The sequence below is a fragment of the Saccopteryx bilineata genome, chromosome 6, assembly GCF_036850765.1.
Source record: "Saccopteryx bilineata isolate mSacBil1 chromosome 6, mSacBil1_pri_phased_curated, whole genome shotgun sequence".
Lineage (NCBI taxonomy): Eukaryota > Metazoa > Chordata > Mammalia > Chiroptera > Emballonuridae > Saccopteryx > Saccopteryx bilineata.
The window spans coordinates 66556295-66575839 of NC_089495.1; positions in this window are offsets into that span (position 1 = coordinate 66556295).

The following is a 19545-nucleotide window of genomic DNA, read 5'->3' on the forward strand; positions in this document are numbered from 1 at the left end:
CAAGTTCAGTAAACAAAAACAAAGAAAAAGAAAGAAAAGAAAACAACTGGGGTTGATAAAAATTTTACTTTGCAATCAAAGTAACACATATTCATTGATCACCTTCTGTATACCAGGCATGTATATAGAGGTTCTAAACTAAAGCCTAACAGAAGAGACCAGATTACTCCTCATCTATATTACATTCTGTAGGCGATTAAAGAAAACTAAGCAAAAATATTAGTTAAAATAAACTTGTAAAATAAAAAGCAATGAATAAAATAAAGTGGGAAAGGGGTGATGTTATTTATTTAAGGTAGTCATGGAAGTCCTCTCTTGAGGAGACGATTCATGATCTGAGTGAAAAATGAGACAATTACTTGATGATTAGGAGCAAGAGGGTGCCTGACAAATAAACAAGTATAAAATAGCTTAAGTTACAATTGTACATGGGCTGTTTATGGATTAGGAAGAAGGTGAGAATAGCTGTTATTTGATATAGGCAGAAATGAAGTTGGAGAAGAAGCAAAAAAGCAGACAGATAATGCTGTATAAGCCATAGCATGCAATTCAGATTTTAGTATAAGAGAGTTTTAAACAGCGAAGTGATATGATCCAAATAGTATATACTTAAGTAGCCATTTCAGCTTTCTTAGTGAAAGTCAATTATAGAGTGCAAAAGTGGACGGCAAGGAGCTGCAGTTGCAGAGCTTGGGATCTGGGACAGAAGTGTTGGTAGAAGGAGAAAGGGATAGTAAAGTTTTGGTGTCTAAAATAACTCTTTATTGGAGCAGAGGTGAGAGTGAAGGAGAGAGAAAATAGTCATATGTATTTTCTTTATCAGTTAACTTGGTGGTGGATTTTATTGAGAAGGAAAGGATAAACAGGTTTTAGATTATAGTTAGTTTGAACATGTTCACTTTGAGATGCCTGTTTACATATTCTGGGTAGGCTATTGGACATGTAAATATGAAATTCATGGAGATCTTAGGGAAGAATATATAGAAATGGAATTCGTCATTAGTCCTTTATTGATGGCTCCATTTTTATAAAATATATACTCTACTTTCAAAGAAAATGTATTAACCATTGATTAAATTTTTTTATTTTAGAAACAACTTATATAGGAAATGCATAAAACAACTTATATAGCAAAAGTTATATATCTTTTATGTATACATTTTCCCTTGAACCAGAAGACTGTATGCAAAACCTAGCAAAATATTTATTGATAAAAATCAACTGGAAACAGAAACAATAGTGAGGAAAAGAGATTTTAAAAAGCTTGTGACATAGAGCAGCAAATATAAATTTTAAATTGAAATGCTTCATTGTTTTAGTCAGTTAATTTCTGAACTAGAAGGAAACAATCTTATTCATTGCCAGTGACAAAAGACTTAACTTTATTTTTTACCCAAGTGGAAAGATTTCTGTTGAAAGAAGATTTACTTTAGTAATCAATAATAAAAATGAGAATCCGACCATTCTTATTTGGTAGTTACTGAAATGCCCCTCCCCCCTTTTCTTTACCTTTTATTTTACTCTTGTCTATAAGTTATCTTAAAACCCTGGCCCATCTTGGTGTTTAGTTCAACCCCTGTGTAGACAGCACAGTAACAAAATTTTTATGTTTTCTTCACACAACCATTTAATCCACATCATTCAGCTCACCATCACTGTCTCTAATCCCTAACAACCTAAGTGTAATTGAACTTAATCTTCTAAGTAAGTTGTGATTACTTTTCATTTTATTTTAGTCCTGCTGCAATTCAGAAATTCATTTTGGACATTGTACAAGAATAGTTTTCCCATTTCAAAAGGCTTTGAGTGGCTTCAGTTCTTCCTGTATATGTGTAATGCTATGTTGTAAATACTCAGCTTATTTTTAAAAGGAAAATTAAAAACTGCTGAGAGCTCTGCTTAGTTCTCCACAGCACAGCTTCATGGTGCTACAGAGTTCAGAGTTTTTGAAGTCATATTTTGAGTTCACAGCCATGAACCTGCAGTCAGAAGGCCTTAAGTCTGGTGATTTTAGGTAAGATTCTTAATTCTTGTGAATCCCAATTTTTATACTTAAAATGAGACTGTTAAACTAAAATCAAAAGGTCAGAAAAACATTTTTTCTTATGGGTCAGATAATAAATATTTTAGGCTTTGTGTACTGAGATGCAAAATCTGGGATATTAGGTAGATATCATGTACTGTATATACATATTATATATATATGTATAAAACAAGAGAGAAAACAAATTTCAAAAATCTGTGTTGACAGAATTAAAACTTTAAAGACACTGAAATTGAATTTGATAAATTTTTAATGTCACCAAATATTTTTTTTAATTTTTTTAAGTATTTAAAAATGTAGAAACAAGTCTTAGCTCACAAGCTACATGAAAAAAAGAGCAGTTCTGTACAAAGTAGATTACCAATTCCTAAACTATGTTAAATTCTTTCTATAAAGTTCAAATGAAGTGTTTATTATATATTCAATAAAATATCTCAAAATATTTTGCCTTATGCAAATGATATAGAATTTAAAAAATTATACAGGATATTTGTCCAAGTTTTTTTTTGTTTGTTTGTTTTTGTGACAGAGAGAAAGAGAGACAGAGAGAAGGACAGATAGGGACAGACAGACAGGAAGGGAGAGAGATGAGAAGCATCAATTCTTCGTTGCAGCACCTTAGTTGTTCATTGATTGTTTTCTCATATGTGCCTTGACCGTGGGGCTACAGCAGACTGAGTGACCCCTTGCTCAAGCCAGTGACCTTGGACTTAAGCTGTTGAGCCTTGCTCAAACCAGAAAAGCCCGCACTGAAGCTTGCGACCTTGGGGTTTGAACCTGGGTCCTCCATGTTCCAGTCTGCACCTTACCCACTGCACCACCTCCTGGTCAGGCTAATTTATCCATTTATTTTTTTTTTCTTGATTTGAGAGAGAGAAATAGAGAGAGAGAGAGAGAGAGAGAGAAGTAAACATCAACTTGCTGCTCTACCTATTTATGCATTTATTGCTTGATTCTTTGTATGTGCATTGACCAGGATCAAACCTGCAAACTTGGGGGTATCCAGACGACACTCTAAACAACTGAGCTACCCGGCTGGGTCTACTCTTCTTTTAAATCTCTACATTTAGCTGCTTTTAGCTAATCTATAGAAGTGGGGGAATATAAAGCATCAAGATGTGACAAAATGGCTTAATATAACAAATTTTTTTGTTTTGTTTTTTGCAAAAGATGCAGTATTTAAACTTTTTAAATAGCAGTATGGTAACAAATGTATTTTTTTTTCTTTTTCTGAAGCTGGAAATGGGGAGAGACAGTCAGATAGACTCCCGCATGCGCCGACCAGGATCCACCCGGCACGCCCACCAGGGGCGACACTCCGCCCACCAGGGGGCGGTGCTCTGCCCCTCCTGGGAGTCGCTCTGCTGCGACCAGAGCCACTCCAGCCCCTGGGGCAGAGGCCAAGGAGCCATCCCCAGCGCCCGGGCCATCCTGCTCCAATGGAGCCTCGCTGCGGGAGGGGAAGAGAGAGACAGAGAGGAAGGAGAGGGGGAGGAGTAGAGAAGCAAATGGGCGCTTCTCCTGTGTGCCCTGGCTGGGAATTGAATCCGGGACTTCTGCACGCCAGGCCGATGCTCTACCACTGAGCAAACCGGCCAGGGCCGGTAACAAATGTATTTTTAATGCTAGCATGTGAACAGAGATTTTAGCAGAAATAATACTGTATTTCTTAGTGCCTCAAGTTACACATGTAATGAAGACATGCTATACAGCCAACCCATTGTTTATTTGTTTGTTTGTTTAAAGAAATAAATCAGAGAGTTTGTCTTTCCAACATCTTAGAAAATGAGTAAGGAACATTTTGCCTTTTTGCTGCTTCCAGGGTAACCAATAGAACTGCAAAGGGAATTCAGACTACTGCTAAAATCAATTATATAATTGGAACAACTACTTGATTTGCTTTTCAAGATTCTGTATTAGTTGCATACCAGGAACCACAGCTCTTTTTGATCAGCATAACACCTATCTATAAGTGCATCTATAATATAATAATATTGTTGCTACTTACTGTGAGAGTACTAATAATTTATCCTATTCTTTTGGAAGGCAATTCATTTTGCCTTCCAAAGCCAAAAGTAAAGTCAGCTTTCCCTGTCGAAATATATTTGCTTAGAATGGAAACATGCTTTTCTCCATCAAACTACTTACAATATAATCTGGTTTATGACTTCGTTGTTTATAGAACTGTAGTTCATGATTCCAAAACCCCCAAAAATATTAAACTGTAACCAAACAATTTCTTGATTTTAAAATTGGAGAAATACAGCATCAAACAACTTAATAACTGATAACACTTAGGACTTCACTAATTTGAAGAAACACCCTGAATCTCTGAGGGAAATGTATAATATATAATGTTTTCCACACTTATTGACCTCAGAAACCACTACCCTTCTGTCACTCACTACCCTTTATATTTTTTTGTTTTCAGAACACTTACTTAAAATTGCAGGGCAGAAAAGATAATTGCCAGATGTACTTAATTTAGGAAGGGCAAAAAAAGATATTTGGATCTAGAAAACTGCATTCATAGTGGTCTCAAATAATAGACTTAGAGCCAATCACTTATGAAAGAAAATCAATAATTCATAGACATAATAATAATAAAACAAAAAGAGAAATCATTGCATGTATTTCCTATGGCTTTCAGACTTGTCTAAGCTCAATGGTGTGCCATTTATGACAAAGGGCTTGGCCTTTCTTCAATTGTGCCATCTGTTGAAGCACAGGATAGATGACTACTTCATGACCTAGTAGTTCAAAATAGCTCATGTTTCAGGAAAAATGGAACACTCCATCTAACAAATTTTCTCAATCCAATTTTGAAATATTTGTTTGTTTAGCCTTGTTTCATGGGAATAAAATTAGTTGGAATTTAAAATAGTGTACAATTCAAAGTTACCCCAATCCCACTTTTATTTAATGAGTTGTCTTTTCCATATATAGACTTTATAAACCTAACAAATAAAATATTACTAATGAAAACTTGAGAGTCTATAACTGATTAGTATGCAGTTCCTTAAATCTGGAACTGGGTGACTTTCTTACCTAACTTTATAATCAAGTTTATTTTCTCTAATTTGTGTGTTAAAATGCTGATTGATTTTCCATCTGAACTTATCAGTAGGGCCATAGTTAATGATACAAAAGGTCAATTTGTTCTTATTTGGTACTGTTTGTGGAATCAATAAGCAAATTATGCTTGTTGAAAGATTACACCTCCCACCTTCTTTCAAAATAATTTATACCTATGATTATAGTGATAAATAGATATCATTGAACATTTGAAAATATGTACCCTTTAGATTCTGTTGTTGTTTTAAGTTCCTTTGAAGCAGGGCTCATGACTTAATGTATCTTTTATCTTCCTTTCTCATTGGGAAAGTAATGGATGATTAATATTTTTAATTAAATTAACAGTTATAATATTATATACTTTTATGCTAAATATGGCTGCAAAAATGCCATTTCCTGCAAAATGGCAAGGAAAAATCATTTTTTTGTTCTTTTTTTATTAAATTTAATGGGGTGACATTGATAAATCAGGGTACATATGTTCAGAGAAAACATCTCTAGGTTATTTTGACACTTGATTATGCTGCATTCCCATCACCCAAAGTCCAATTGTCTTCTGTCACCTTCTAACTGGTTTTCTTTGTGCCCCTCTCCTCCACTCCCCATAACCACCACGCTCTTGTCATTGTCTCTGAGTCTCATTTTTATGTCCCATCTATGTATGGAATCATATAATTCTTAGTTTTTTCTGATTTACTTATTTTGCTCTGTATAATGTTATCAAGGTCCATCCATGTTGTTGAAAATGATCTGATGTCATCATTTTTTATGGCTGAGTAGTATTCCATAGTATATATGGACCAAAGCTTTTTAATCGACTTGTCCACTGACGGACACTTGGGCTGTTTCTAGATCTTCGCTATTGTGAACAATACTGCCATAAACATGGGGGTGCATCTCTCCTTTTGAAACAGTGCTATGGTGTTCTTGGGGTATATTCCTAAAAGTGAGATAGCTGGGTCAAAAGACAGTTCATTATTATCAGCATATATTTAGAAAGCATATATTTCCTAACTCAAATATTTTCCAAACTATAAAGCATGATATTTATAAATAAATATTTATATGCTTAAGTTTATTATAGTAATAAAAGTAGTTAGCTTTAAAGAAGGTATTGAGCTTTATATTTTTTATTAAATAAAAATATATTTGATATATAGAGATAAAAATAGGTATATATATAAAATTAGATTTACATAAAATAAATCTGCTGCAGTCTTTAAGAGAATTTTTTTTTTTTTTTTTACAGAGACAGAGAGAGAGTCAGAGAGAGGGACAGACAGACAGGAACAGAGATATGAGAAGCATCAATCATTAGTTTTTTTGTTGCGACACATAGTTGTTCATTGATTGCTTTCTCATATGTGCCTTGACCGTGGGCCTTCAGCAGACCAAGTAACCCCTTGCTGGAGCCAGGGACCTTGGGTCCAAGGTGGTGAGCTTTGCTCTAACCAAATGAGCCTGTGCTCAAGTTGGCGACCTTGAGGTCTCAAACCTGGGTCCTCTGCATCCCAGTCTGACGCTCTATCCACTGCGTCACCACCTGGTCAGGCTAAGAGAAAACTGTTATCTTGCCCCCACACACCCAATTAGTGGACCACAACCTCTGGGACACTGACTTGTGAAGGATGGAATGGGACAGAGGAACACTGAATAACGATCTATCTTAAAAACAGGGAAATATTATCTTACATTTCTTCTAATTTACAAGTCTAATAAAATTATGAGAAAGAAAACAGTACATTTGCATAGTTTGTTGAATAAATAAAGCAAAATTTCATTATAAATTTACTAAAACTAATTGTTAACATTGAAATAAGAACAAACATTTTAATTATGTTAAACTCTCCAAGTGCATAGAACACAGTGCTTAAATAAGGGTCAAATATATTTGCAGATAAGACTTGAGTATCCTAAATAATATTGAAATGTAAACTTTTGTTCAAAAATATTTACCATGGATTGTTAGTTTCTTTCTATTAAACTAAGTCATATCTCATCCAAATAGTTTTTTTTAGGCCAAGAAGAATTGATTATTTAACATTGATTTTCTTTTCTTGGTAATATTTTATAATCCTTGTAATTATTTTTCTTTGTAAAAATATTAATAGTCTTATTTATAGACAATTAATGATTATATTTAAGAAAATACAAAGTTTATTATTTTAAAATGCTTTGATTTCTTAAGAAATTTTAAGGAAATTAACTATTTTTGTAAATTAATTATCTTTGAAATTCATTTCCTAATTTGGGAGCTACAAAATATATATTGAAATCTGAAAACATTAGAGCAGAAACAACTGTTTATAAACTTTAATAACACTATACTAAAATTTTAAATTCTTTTAGATTCTACAAGAAATCTTGCTTTGTTTGTTTTATTAGTGGCCTTAAAACACTTTGAAGAATTCACATCAGCAACTAAAGTTAAGATTGGTTTTGTATTTTCCATGATCACTGTGCTAAGGTATTTTATTTCCTGACAAAAGAAAACAAACAACTTCTATGATTCACATTTATCTTAAAAATTCCAAATACATAATAAGAATATTTACTTTTTTTGCTAAATTTTAAAATCTGTATTTAGAGACATCAAAACCCTGCTGATTTACTGAAAAAAGAACTCCTAAGTAAGCCATAAATGTTTTGGAAAAAATAGCCTGACGAAGCAGTGGTGCAGTGAATAGAGCGTTGGCCTGGGATGCTGAGGAGGACCCATGTTCGAAGCCCTGAGGTAACCAGCTTGAGTGTGGGCTCATCCAGCTTGAGCATGGGGATGCTGGCTTAAACATGGAATCATAGACATGGCCCCATGGTCTCTGAATTGAGCCCAGTGGTCACTGGCTTGAACGCCAAGTTTCCTGGCTTGAGTCCAAGGTTGCTGGCTTGAGCAAGGGGTCACTGGCTTGGCTGAAGACCCCTGGTCAAGGTATATATGAGAAAGCAATCAATGAACAATTAAGGTGCCGCAGCAAAAATTGATGTTTCTCACCCATCGTGTCTGTCTGTCCTTATCTGTCCCTTTCTCTGTCTCTGTCTTTCTTGCTAAGAAAGAAAGAAGGAAAGGAAGGAAGGAAGGAAGGAAGGAAGGAAGGAAGGAAGGAAGGAAGGAAGGAAGGAAGGAAGGAAGGAAGGAAGAAAGAAAGAAAGAAAGAAAGAAAGTCAAATTTGAGAGACAAATGCCCCCACTAGTTGTTCATTATTACTCTGGAAAAGCAGTAAAGAAACTTTCCAGTGTGTATTCTAGGGATAAAAGGAATTGATAGAAAACAAATAATATACCTCTATTGCCTTTGTGTTGTAAACACAGCTTGCATCTTTCCACTGCTGAGATGAAGTGTGACTGACACTACCTTAAGACAAAATTAAACACAATTCTGACCCTGGCTGTGCAATTGAGTGCTGCTGCAGAGGTAATTTTTCCTTATCCATAAATATGTTCTGGGTCCAGGGCAAAATACCAAATGACCAGAGTTGAACTAAGAAAGGCTTGAGAAACTTAACTTACTGATTATGAAGAAATGAATCTCTGTTATTTAGATGTATGGAAACATTTTGTTAATTGGGCTTATTTGATTCTATTGGTATAGATGATTATTAATTGCTTATCTCAGAAGACTGAAATTATGGCAGAAGAAACAAATAGTTTATTGTTAGAGTTTTTCTGTATTATTTGGATGTGTAACTCATTTTTAAAGGTTATTTGTTTTACTGATTTAGTATAGACAGTAAAATGTTTGTTTGATCTGTGTTTCACTTATATTAAGAATAATTGAGCCTGCCCAAGCTGTGGCGCAGTGGACAGAGCATCGGACTGGGATGCGGAGGATTCAGGTTCGAGACCCCAAGGTCACCAGCTTGAGTGCAGGCTCAGCTGGCTTGAGCAAAGCTCACCAGCTTGGCTCCAAGGTCGCTGGCTTGAGCAAGGGGTTACTCAGTCTGCTGCAGCCCCACGATCAAGGCACGAATGAGAAAGCAATCAATGAACAACTAAGGTGTTGCAACAAAAAACTGATGATTGATGCTTCTCATCTCTCTCAGTTCCTGTCTGTCTGTCCCTACCTATCCTTCTCTCTTACTCTCTGTCTCTGTAAAAAAAAAAAAAGAATAATTGAGTTTTGTATTATACATATTTCAAAGTTATGAAATTGCTTGAAAAATATTTCTTAATGCAGTCTCATGTTTATCTTTTTTTTTGCAATGAACTGGAGGTCTAGAAGGTTTTTCAGAAAATTATTCTACATATTAAAAATATGGTTATAACTAACTATAATCCTTTTAAGCCAATCTTAAAATCATACTCTTTAAATTTGTGTGAAGAAGTAAACAAGTTCTAATGTCTATCCTCTCTGGCTCTTATTGAAAACTAGCTTGGAGAATGAAATATTATTGTTTAAGAGAAGACAGTTCCAAATTGAAGATACTTAATATGGTACTCTAAAAAAGGTGCCAAGGGTTAAAATACACCACCCTGAACCATTAGTCAAGAAACCTGCACAGTTAATGGGAACCCTCAGTTTGACTAATTGTTGGCATTAAGAAGGAAATTTCAAGGTTTGTTGAGAAAGAAAATAAAAAGCCAAGTGCATTTGTACTTTAGAGTGTATATTGGAGTTTGGCAAGAACATGGACAAAAAGTGATGAACAAAAATAATAAAAAATTACAAAGAAGCCTTAAGAAATAAAAAGGACAAGTGCTATAAAAAGGACAGATATCTTCATCAGGAATGAACAATAATTACACTGGGGAACAATTTTTTTTAAATTTTCTGTTGCATGAGGTTTTAGAACTGTTTCTATACATTTCTGCATCACTGATTCCAAATCTGAAATCCATTTTTTGATGCATGCTCTAGTTTTTATGCAATTTTATCTTCTTTTTGTTATACTTAATGGCATGCATTGGCTTTTAAATTGGAGTTAAAGAGCAATGACTCTTGGATTGAACAAAACCACAAGGTAATTAATATTTTACAAACATCACTTTTACATAATTGTAGTTGTTTTTAAATGTAAAAAATTATTATCTGATAAAAACACCCTCTTATTTTGTTTTAAGATTGAATCATGGCTTCCTTGAGTAGGGGTAAATGTAAGAATAGTCCTGACACCTTCTGCTATATATGTGACTGTTACACACTTCAACATCAAAGGTGCAATATTTCATCATTTGTGACATGTGCACATATTGTCTATTTTCAAGTTCCCTTTGGTGATCAAGACAAGAATTGGGCTCCTCATATTGGGTATCATAATTGTGAGGAAATGCTTTGTGACTGGACAAAAGGAAAACACAAAGGAATGCCTTTTGGTATTCCCATGGTTTGGCATGAACCTAAGGACCACAGCAGGATCTGTTATTTCTGTCTGATCCATACAAAGGGCATTGGCAAGAAAAAAACAACTTATGATCACATATCCTAATTTCTCTTCAGCAATGAGACCTATCCCATGCTCTGAGAACTGGTTCTAGTTTTCAATGGTATTATTTTTTCTAAGGATGAAGAAAGTGAACATGGTGATCAAGTGTATTTTGATAAGATGCGTGAGGAAATGGTTGTAGAATCTGAAGGGTCTTCTTCTGATGCCAAGAAGTCATTAACCCCTCAGCAGTTTAGCCAAACTGAATTGAATGACTTAGTAAGAGATTTGGGCATATGAAAGAAAGCAGTTAAAGCCTGGATTTATTATTCTCCAGGCTTTAAGAAAAGAATGTACTTCACTGGTCAACTAAAGTATCCCATTTCAGGAAGCGTGAACAAATTATTGTGGATTTTTTTCCCGAAGACAAACACTTTGTTTACTGATATTAGTAGTCTTCTCAGCCAGCTAGGTGTTACCACTTACAGTCCAACAGAATAGCAGCTATTTTTTGACAGCTCTAAATGGAGTCTGAAATGTGTTCTCCTACACAACAGTAATGTTTATGCAGCAGTTCCAATTGGTTATTCAACTCATCTGCAAGAAGATTATAATGACTTAAAAATTGTCTTCGACTTTCTGAAGTATGAGGAGCATAACTGGATCATTTGTGTGGATCTTAAAATGGTCGATTTCCTGCTAGGACAACAGAGAGGTTTCATGAAGTATCCTTGCTTTCTGTGTTTGTGGGACAGCTGAGCTTGGGAGAAACACTGGACACAGAAGGAGTGACCGAAATGTGAAGCTCTGGAAGTAGGGATGCAAAATATTGTGAATGAGCCTGTAGTTAATTGAGACAGGATCATTTTTCCCCCACTTCACATCAAAGTTGGCTTAATGAAACAGTTTGTTCAGGCTTTGAATAGAGAAAGTGAATGCTTTCAACATATTATTTCTGCTTTTCCTGCCTTGTCTTTAGAGAAGAAAAATGTAGGTGTATTCAATGGACCTCAAATTCCAACCCTCATATGTGACAAAGAATTTGCCAAGAAGATGAATAAGGAGGAGAAAGCAGCATGGCAGTCTTTTGTGGCAGTTACAAAGAACTTCCTTGGCAACAAAAAAGCAGAAAACTATAAACTTCTGGTTCAAAGGATACTGTTGGCTTTCTGCAACATTGGGTGTAACATGAGCATTAAGATTCACTTCCTGAATAGTCACCTTGATAAGTTTCTCAAAAACCTTGGAGCTGTTAGTGATGAGCAGACTACTGCTGGAGCATCAAATGAGATTGTCCTCAAAAAGTACACAAACACAAGAGCTACAAACGCAAATTTTTGCCTGAACAGAATTTAAATAAGTTTTGCGTAAATTTTATGATTGAAATAAGTGTTATTTTAATATGTTCTGTTTTGAAATTGTAGACAAATTCTAATGCAATCATATCTTTTAGTATATTAATGTATTTCCTGTATTATGTAAATTATTATATTTTCACAAAGCTGATGCCCAAGAAGACATTCTACTTCATTATGTTAAATTAAATGTTAAAAATTTTACAATAAGATGAAAACCTAAAATCTTGAATTGCAAAAAAAAACTGTAGCTTACAGAGAAAAACTAATGTCAGGTTTGAGATCATCACACTCACATTAGGTAAGAACAAGTGTTTTTGTGGATGCAACAAAAACTTTGTCCCTCAGTGTTACTTATTCCTCAGAATAGCAGTGTGGAGGAGGAGAAAATTTTCTCTATTCCCACTTAGTTCTTCTGGCTGTTCTATTAATTGAAATGATATGAGATATTAACAAGAAATAATAATAAAATTTAATCTTATATTTACAGCATGGTGGTTTCATAAGAGCATGAGGCCTGAGGACAAAGTGGACAGTTGAGGTTTACAAGACATCTTGAACCAAGGAGAAAGGGGAGGGAGTAGTGGTTTCAAAAGCAGAAAGGCAATTCACATGAAGATGGAAAAGCAAATGTTTGGTAAACATGTGTTTGCTGGGCTATTTTTAACAATGAAACACAGAGAGGACTTTGATTAAAAGGGCCTTGTTGGCCTTAGCTGGTTGATGCATGGCTAAAGTGTCAGCCCCACGTGCAGATATCCTGGATTCAATCCCCTGTCAGGGCACACATGAGAAGCGACCATCTGCTTCTCTTTCCTTCCTCTTCCTCTTCTCTTTCTCTTTCCCTCCTGCAGCCAGTGGCTTGATTGTTTTTGGATTGGTTCAAGCATGTCCGGGGGAACTGGGTATAGCTCTATTGTTCGGATCATGAGCCTCAGACAGAAGTTGCTGGGTGGATCCTGGTAGGAGCACATGCAGGAGTCTGTCTCACTATCTCCTCTCCTCTCACTTAAAAGAAAAAAAAAAGGGGTCTTGTTAAGTTCCTTTCTATTTATCATACTTACTTCAAAATAAACTATAGTTATCTACGGTAACTCCCTTCATGGAGCACGTATACTATTTAAATTACTTCTAAATTATTTTCTTTTAGGTGGTTAGAGAAAAGTCAAAGTGTTTTTCTTTTCTCTTTTACTTATTAATAATAACCAGCTTAAAAATAATCAATATTACAAAGAAGCATATTTTGGGGTGTCATACTCTGCTCTTGCTCAACAGTGTATACTGTAACTGTTGGTCTTGGTCTCTTAACTCAAGCTGATTATGTGGGAACAAATACTAATGTTTGGTAGATATTTAAAAAATAGCATCTTTCACACAAACTGAACTTTTATGAATAGGTATGAATTTACCCTAAAATTTTATTTTATTAAAGGCATCTGTAGTAAATAATTATATGTACTGTTTAGATTTAATTTAAAAAATATTCTATAATAGTTTCAAAATTTTGGGTTATTAATTGAGACAATTTTTTATATAACTTTAATAAATTGGAACAAAGAAAGGATTGTCTTTTGAGACATCTAAAACCAGAATTGTTAAAATAGCCATTTACCATTAAATTTTAGTCAATTTAAATCTCTGTCAGTTAGAATATATTATATTACTCACTGAAAAACATAATAGTTTCTCATTTGGTACACCAAAGTAAAATAGAACATACACATTATTTTGAAAATGGTGTATAGTCAAAAGAATCTTATTGGCCAATACATACAGAGTGCTGTATTGATACAATATTTAGATTAAATTGTGAGCAAATAACTATTATACTTGAGTAAATAAGTACATTTGTACTGCTGCTTAGATAAAGCTCTGTGTATAAGGACACAGAAAAAGTACTAAATACATTATTTTTTTTTTTGAGTGTAAGCAATTCTAACCAATGTCTGTACTGATAGTTTGCCAGACTGAGCCAAGGTGCAGCGATGATGCCTTACAGCTTTATATATTTTAGTTGTGTTTTATTAAATGACCTCATGACCTGCAAGGATTCCTGCTTCTCTCAAGAGCTGAAAGACACTTGTGTTTAACAAGCATTTATTGAGCAAAAGGCAATGTGCTAGGTGTTGGGAAAAAATAATAAAGAAGGCAGCCCAAACTCTCAAGGAGCTCACATTTTAAAGACATTCCTGTCAAAACATGGTTGTCTGTTACCTGTATGAAAACCAGCAGAGGTCTTGTTTCAAGTGCATATTCCTGGACACTGTTTTAAACTTACTGATTCACAATCTCTGAAGTTCTGGTAACCTGCTGTTGAAAAATAACACCCTAAATTTTTCGTAAGCATTTTTTTTTATTTAGAATATTGTTGCGTAATAGAATCTTGAGCAGAGATTTATTTTAAAATAAGATATTAATAGATATGGTTAGAGAACTGCAAGCGTGGAAGAGGAATTTGTAAGCCAGCCTGGGGAGTGGTGGTGGTGGGGGGGGGTAGAAAGGCCTTATGTAAGAAGGAACAACTAAGGTTGACCATGACAGGTCACCCATAGCAAGTGTGCTGTTTGCAATGGAGAGCATATAGGGTCTTTTCAGGCAGCAGCTAATTAACTCATAAACCAAGAGAGAGAGGTTAGAAAGCAACTGGTGTAGACAGGGAAATATAAGGAGTTTGTCTGGAGAAGAATAAGTTACACAAAAAAGAAGATCAAGTAGAAGATTAGTACAAAATCATCACAATCTTGAATGATAACAAGGACTTTGGATTGTATCTTGTGTTTCAGTGGTTTTGATATTCAAATGCAAATAAAATTAATTGTTGAGGAAACAAGCATAAAGAGGAAAACAATAGAGAATTTTTGTTGCTAAAGCTGTCTGCTCCAGCCAGTCCTTGCCATGGGGAAGTGTGGCGTAGAATTGCCAGATTGTCTAGTCTTTCAAAAATAGCCAAAAATTTGGTGTATTCATTAGAATTAGGTTCAGGTGCAAATAACAGGACATTCTAAAATAAGTGTTTAAACAAGAATGAAATTATTTATTGCTCACAAGTTAGTCTGGAAAAATGCTGTCCTAACCTAGGGTGTCAATTCTGTTCATTCAAAACAGTAAGGATCCAGATTTTGTATAATTCAGTTTCTATTATCCCTGGGTTATCATATAGCTTTTGTTGTTTGAGTTCAACTTTGCAGGTAGCAGAGAAATTGACCAACATGTAGGGCAGGGGTCAGGAACCTTTTTGGCTGAGAGAGCCATGAACGCCACATATTTTAAAATGTAATTCCATGAGAGCCATACGACGACCCATGTACCTTACGCATTATCCAATAAAAATTTGGTGTTGTCCAAGTGGACAGCTGTGATTGGCTCCAGCCGCCCGCAACCATGAACATGAGCAGTAGGAAATGAATAGATTGTAATACATGAGAGTGTTTTATATTTTTAACATTATTATTTTTTTATTAAAGATTTGTCTGCGAGTCAGATGCAGCCATCGAAAGAGCCATATCTGGCTTGTGAGCCATAGGTTCCCGACCACTGATATAGGGGAAAAAGTGTTCCCATTTTGATAGGTTATTGGAAACTGACACAGGATTCTAAATATACCTAGATGCAAAGAAGACTGTGAAATGTATTTTGTATTCTGAGTGGACATTTCTCCCCAAACATTTTATTATTATGAAAAAAAAACACAGAATGAATATCAGGGGACTAGAAGAGTTTTATACTAGATTCAATCACATAGAAAACATTAAGTAACAATTCTTCTGTTTATCTATCTATCATTTATCTATCATTTATCTATCTATCTACCTATCTATATCTATCTATCTATCTATCTATCTATCTATCTATCTATCTATCTATCATCATCTATCACTGTGTATGAGCAATACTATTGTGCTGGAAAAAAATTCATACATTGCCTCTAAGCTACCAGTTTGTGGGAGTTTTCTGTTTGTGAGAATCTTTATTATTATTGAAGAGCAGGGTAGGCTATTTAACAAAAAAAGAAAGAATGTATTCATAGCTAAGTGGTAACATTATTTGAACTTTATACTTAGATTGTTGGATAAAAAGAAAAGAGAGAGAATTTAGAAATTACTTCTAAGGTTCCAGTTTGATTTATTTGATGGAATAAGATGCCACTATTTTGTACAAAAGAAAATAACAAAGTTATCATTGGTTTGCTAGAAAAGATGATATTATGTTTACACATACTGGTAGCTCTGCATGGGCATATTGCCTGCATTTTGATATAAAGACAGAATACTGGCAAAAATGTCTATTCACAAAGTGCGAAAAGGTTTAAGAACTCATTACGAAAATAAATGGTAAGATTTAAAAGAAGTTTAAATGTTAGCTAAGAAGTTGTGCTGTAGGTAAATGCCACTTTATTTGTTAATTAACAGTATGCTAAACTCGGTGAAAGGAGGTTTTTTGGGAAGAAAGACAAATGCCAGTATGTTGATGAGTAAATGGTAGATGTTAGAATGGATATAATGATTTTTGTAAATTTGTAAAAATTGGGTGAGAAGGTATGAGACATAGATGGATGATAAAATATTATCAAGAAAAAAACATTTGTTCAGAATGGAATAAATATGAGTATATTTATTGGATTTAAAAAAGAGAGGGTAGGGAGAGAGACTTCGAAGGTATCTAAATTGGATGTGATGACTAATGACCAGGATTTTAAGAAGATATTTAAGGCATAGAATCCTAGCTTACTCTTTAAAGGATGAGAAAATATGGACAATGTAGCTGTATGTGAGCTTTAGTTTTAGAGACAAGAATTTATGGACAACAATTCCTCACCAATACAATGTTCATAATTAACTTCTGAATATAAAGGTAGAAAGTGAAGATGGAAATTGTTCATAGACATCAGAGGTTCTAGTTGAGTTAGGAAACAGTGATTATGTAGTGCTACCAGCCATGCTTATGTAATTGAATGAAAGGACACACATGATACTGACAGAGGCATGGGTTTTCTGTACCTATTTGGTGAAAGCATAATGATGTGAATGCTTTAGATCAGTGGTCGTCAACCTGGTCCCTACCGCCCACTAGTAGGCATTCCAGCTTTCATGGTGGGCAGTAGCAGAACAACCAAAGTATAAATAAAAAGATAGATTTAACTATAGTAAGTTGTTTTATAATGCTTTATTCTGACAAACTTAGCAAAAATCTGACATAAAGTACTTGGTAGTAATTATTATTATATGCTTTAACTTGCTGTAACTCTGCTTTATAAATTTTATAAAGTAAAGTTAGTTCCCTACTTTATAAATCACCATTACTGTGGAACCAGTGGGTGGTTAGAAAATTTTACTACTAACAGATATGCAACTACCCCTGCTTTAGATGATAACAATATAGAATTATTCTATGAATAAATAACTGGGCTCAAACTAGAGACCAAAGTGACCAAGAATTATTCTTATTGACAGGAACATGCTAGAATAATTTTTACAATGGTGGTCTCTAAGAATTTAAAGAGCTGATTTGGGTGAAATAAACTTTTAAAAGAACAGAGAAATTGACTATAATCAAAATGGAGGATGCTATGATTTCTGAGCAGGAATACACTCTGGTAATAAAAGTGACTAGTTGAACTGACATAAAGGTAAAGATTTTAGGTATTATAATTCTCGAGGCATTTCTAAGACCATTAGTTGTTGCCTGGGTATACATCATTATTTAATAAAAACATATACGTATTACAAAGGACAGATTAAGATTTTGACATATAAGTCTATGAGTTAAAATAAATCCTGTTTCTATCATTGATTTTTCACTACTAAAGAGTCATCTGGCCCTGGCCGGTTGGCTCAGTGGTAGAGCGTCGGCCTGGCGTGCGGGAGTCCCAGGTTCGATTCCCGGCCAGGGCACACAGGAGAGGCACCCATCTGCTTCTCCACCCCTCCCCCTTTCCTTCCTCTCTGTCTCTCTCTGCCCCTCCTGCAGCCAAGGCTCCATTGGAGCAAAGTTTGCCCGGGTGCTGAGGATGGCTCTGTGGCCTCTGCCTCAGGTGCTAGAATGGCTCTGGTCACAACAGAGCGACGCCCTGGATGGGCAGAGCATCGCCCCTTGGTGGGCGTGCCAGGTGGATCCCGGTTGGGCACATGCCGGAGTCTGTCTGACTGCCTCCCCGTTTCTGGCTTCGGAAAAAAAAAAAAGAGTCATCTAATTATTCTCAATTTTAGAGACTATAATGATAAAATGGAAATAAAGCTAATTTACTTTCTATAATAAATACATTTTTAAAATTTTAAGAATTATGTTTTAAATTAAAAAAATATTTTCTCTGATTAGTGTTTTAAATTAGAAATCAGTTGTGACATTTCTTAAAGAACATTATAAACAACAACAAAAAAAGTTTATTCCCCCTTGCCCAGTTGTAGGTCACTGGACAAACTGCAATAAAAACAGAATTCAGAGATCTTCCTAATGCATGTGCATGTAAGTAAACTTCTTATCATGAAAGAGTAATAAAAAAAAATCTTGTATAGGAGCCAGAAGTAGGGATTTATTTATTTTTTTAATTAATTTTAATTTATTGTGTTTACATGGATTCAAATGCCCCACCGAATATAACTCCCTCACACCCTATCCCTGTGACCTTTTTATACACCCTTTGTACTCCTCCCCCTAACTCCCTCCCCACTTCCCTCTAGGATTTGATGTCTTGTCATCTATATCTCTGTGTTAGGTATATATAATTTCACTAATTCCTTTACCTCCTCTGACCCCATCACCTCATTCATCCCCATTTCTTCTGCTGCTGTCCCTCTGCTCCCTGTGACCCCGACTCTGCCTCTATTCCATTCCTCATTTCACTTTGTTCATTCGATTCCACATATAAGTGAGATCGTATGATATTTGTCTTTCTCTGCCTGGCTTATTTCACTTAGCATAATAATCTCCAGGTTCATCCATGCTGTCACAAAAGGTAAGATTTCTTTCTTTTTCACAGCTGTGTAGTATTCCATTGTGCATATGTACCACTGCTTTTTAATTCACTTGTTCACTGACGGACACTTGGGCTGTTTCCAGATCTTGGCTATTATAAACAATGCTGCAATAAACATGGGGTTGCATATTTTCTTTTGAATCAGTGATATGGTGTTCTTAGGTTATATTTCTAAAAGTGGGATAGCTGGGTCAAAAGGCAGTTCTATTTTTAATTTTTTGAGTAAACCCCATACAGTTCTCCACAATGGCTGTACAAGTCTGCATTCCCGCCAACAGTGCAGGAAGGTGCCCTTTTCTTCACACCCTCGCCAGCACTTATTGTATGTTGTATTGTTAATGTGTGCTTTTCTGGCAGGTATGAGGTGGTCTCTCACTGTGGATTTAATTTGCATTTCTCTGATGATTAGTGACGTTGAACATTTTTTTTATATGCCTATTGGCTATTTGTATGTCCCATTTGGAGAAGTGTCTATTCAGTTATTTTGATCATTTTTTTAATTGAATTGTTTACCTTTCTGTTGTTGAGTTTTAGAAGTTCTTTACAGAATTTGTTATTAACTCCTTAACAGACATATTGGTGAATATATTCCCCCATAGTGTGGGTTGTCTTTTTATTTTGTTCATGATATTTTTTTGCTCTGAGAAAGCTTTTTAGTTTGATATAGTCCCATTTGTTCATCCTGTACTTTATTTTGTTTGCCTGTGGAGATAAAGCAGCAATAATATTGCTACAAG